Below are 3,357 nucleotides of genomic sequence, written 5' to 3'. Positions count from 1 at the left end.
ATTTAGAGATTATAGTTGCTTGTGCCATGCTTGATCAGCTATGAGTTATAATGGTTTACCTTGCATGCCAACATGCTATTAAAATGATTATGATGTGGTATGATGGGAAGGTATCCTCCTTTGAATGAATTGAGTGACTCGACTTGGCACATGTTCACGCATGTAGTTGAAAACAAATCAACATAGCCTTCATGATATTTATGTTCATGGTAGATTATATCCTACTCATGCTTGTACTTGGTTTGAATTAATTTTAATGCATGTTCATGACTGTTGTCGCTCTCTCAGTTGGTCGCTTCCCAGTCTTCTTCTAGCCTTCACCTGTACTAAGCGGGAATACTGCTTGTGCATCCAAACTCCATAAACCCCAAAGTTATTCCAATGAGTCCACCATACCTTCCGATATGCAGTATTTACCTTCCGTTCCAAGTAAATTTGTATGTGCCAAACTCCAAACCTTCAAATGAAATTCTATTTTGTATGCTCGAGCAACCCATGTTTTAGCTAGGGCTGCCTATATCTTCCATGCTAGGTGGGTTATTCTCAAGAGGAGTGGACTCCGCTCCTCATTCACGAGAAAGGGGCGGTAACCGGGATGCCCAGTCCCATGATAAAAAAAGATCAAATAAAATCAATATAATTAAAAAAACTCCCCCAAGGCTGTTGTTAGTTGGAGGCACTCGTTGTTTCGAGCAACCCATGGATTGATGCTTGTTCGTGGTGGGGGAGTATAAACTTTTACCATTATGTTTGGGAACTGCCTATAATGCATGTAGTATGGAAGATACAACCATCACATAGTTGTTGCGTTGACAGTGAAAGTATGCCGCTCAAAATGTTATTCAATCTCTATTTTAAAATCGAGCTCTGGCACCTCTACAAATCCCTGCTTCCCTCTACGAAGGGCCTATCTATTTACTTTTATGTTGAGTCATCACCCTTCTTATTAAAAGCACCCGCTGGAGAGCACACTGTCATTTTCATTCATTACTATTGGTTTATATTGGGTATGACTTGACTGGATCTCTTTTACCATGAATTACAATGTTTAGTCAGTCCTTGATCTTTAAAGGTGCTTTGCATTTATGTTTTGCGGTCTCAGAAAGGGCAAGCGAGATACCATTTTGTTATATCATGTTATGATTATTTTGAGAAAGTGTTGTCATCCGAGTTTTATTATTATGGCTCGCTAGCTGATTATGTTATTGATATGAGTAATTGTGAGACCTAAGTGTTATTGTGAGTATGGTTAGTTCATAATATTTGCTGAAACTTGAATGCTGGCTTTTCATGTTTACAACAACAAGAGCAAACAGAGTTTGTAAAAGTTTTTCTTTATCACTTTCAGTTTATCAACTAAATTGCTTGAGGACAAGCAAAGGTTTAAGCTTGGGGGAGTTGATACGTCTCCAACGTATCTACTTTTCCAAACACTTTTGCCCTTGTTTTGGACTCTAACTTGCATGATTTGAATGAAACTAACCCAGACTGACGCTGTTTTCAGCAGAACTGCCATGATGTTGTTTTATGTGTAGAAAACAAAAGTTCTCGGAATGATCTGAAAATCCACGGAGACAAGTTTTGGAAAATATAAAAAATACTAGCGAAAGAATCAAGACCAGGGGGCCCACACCCTGTCCATGAGGGTGGGGGGCGCCCCCCCTTGTCTTGTGCGCCCCCTAAGGTCCACCGACCTCAACTCCAACTCCATATATTCCGTTTCGCGGAGAAAAAATCAGAGAGAAAGTTTCATCGCGTTTTACGATACGGAGCCACGGCCAAGCCCTAATCTCTCTCGGGAGGGCTGATCCGGAGTCCGTTCGGGGCTCCGGAGAGGGGGATTCGTCGCTGTCGTCATCATCAACCATCCTCCATCACCAATTTCATGATGCTCACCGCCGTGCGTGAGTAATTCCATCGCAGGCTTGCTGGACGGTGATGGGTTGGATGAGATTTACCATGTAATCAAGTTAGTTTTGTTAGGGTTTGATCCCTAGTATCCACTATGTTCTGAGATTGATGTTGCTATGACTTTGTTATGCTTAATGCTTGTCACTAGGACCTGAGTGCCATGATTTCAGATCTGAACCTATTATGTTTTCATGAATATATGTGTGTTCTTGATCCTATCTTGCAAGTCTATAGTCACCTATTATGTGTTATGATCCGACAACCCTGAAGTGACAATAATCGGGATACTTCTCGGTGATGACCGTAGTTTGAGGAGTTCATGTATTCACTATGTGTTAATGCTTTGGTCCGGTTCTCTATTAGAAGGAGGCCTTAATATCCCTTAGTTTCTGCTAGGACCCCGCTGCCACGGGAGGGTAGGACAAAAGATGTCATGCAAGTTCTTTTCCATAAGCACGTATGACTATATTCGGAATACCTGCCTACATTACATTGATGAACTGGAGCTAGTTCTGTGTCACCCTATGTTATAGCTATTACATGAGGAATCGCATCCGACATAATTATCCATCAATGATCTAATGCCTACGAGATTTTCACATCTTGTGCTTTGCTTATTTACTTTTTTGTTGCTACTGTTACAATTACTATAAAACTATTACCTTTACTTTTGCCACTGTTACCATTACTATCATACTACTTTGGTACTAAATACTTCGCTGCAGATACTAAGTTATCCAAGTGTGGTTGAATTGACAACTCAACTGCTAATACTTAAGAATATTCTTTGGCTCCCCTTGTGTCGAATCAATAAATTTGGGTTGAATACTTTACCCTCGAAAGCTTTTGCGATCCCCTACACTTGTGGGTTATCAATATGGTGTCTTGCATTGCCATGCCATCTGCTTAGATTAGACATGCTTTGTGTGAATGCCTCCTCTTTGCTTTCTATATCAGATATGTGAATTATGCAATGCCATGTTTTTCAGCCAGTTATCATATATATAAATTATACACCGCCATGTAGCCAGGCATCATATATGTGAATTATCTCATGCCATCTTTTTTCATTACGTATTCCATTTGTCGATAATCTGTGTATATTGAACTACTCTTCGTGTGTATCAGCCATTTGAGCCAGTTATGGAAAAATCTGGAGTGAAAACAAGGTCTTCAGAGCAGGCAATGGTACCTGTTGAAGCATATATCTCGATGGTTACAGGGAGCTCCTCAGAGGAGGATTCAAAGACAGATGACCAGTCCTATATCCCACCTGAGGTGTATGCTCTAAGTTGCAATGTTTATATTTCTCATATGATGCATATGGTGTCTTGCATTGCTTAGTTTAGACATCATATGCACAATATTGAATTCCATCTACTTAGTTTAGAGATCATACATGCGAGTGCCAGATGCTTAGTATATGAATCAATTATGTCAATTATA

This window comes from Triticum dicoccoides, chromosome 3B, assembly GCF_002162155.2.
Source record: "Triticum dicoccoides isolate Atlit2015 ecotype Zavitan chromosome 3B, WEW_v2.0, whole genome shotgun sequence".
NCBI lineage: Eukaryota > Viridiplantae > Streptophyta > Magnoliopsida > Poales > Poaceae > Triticum > Triticum dicoccoides.
The sequence above is the reverse complement of the archived record's forward strand: the minus strand, read 5'-3'. Positions refer to the sequence as shown.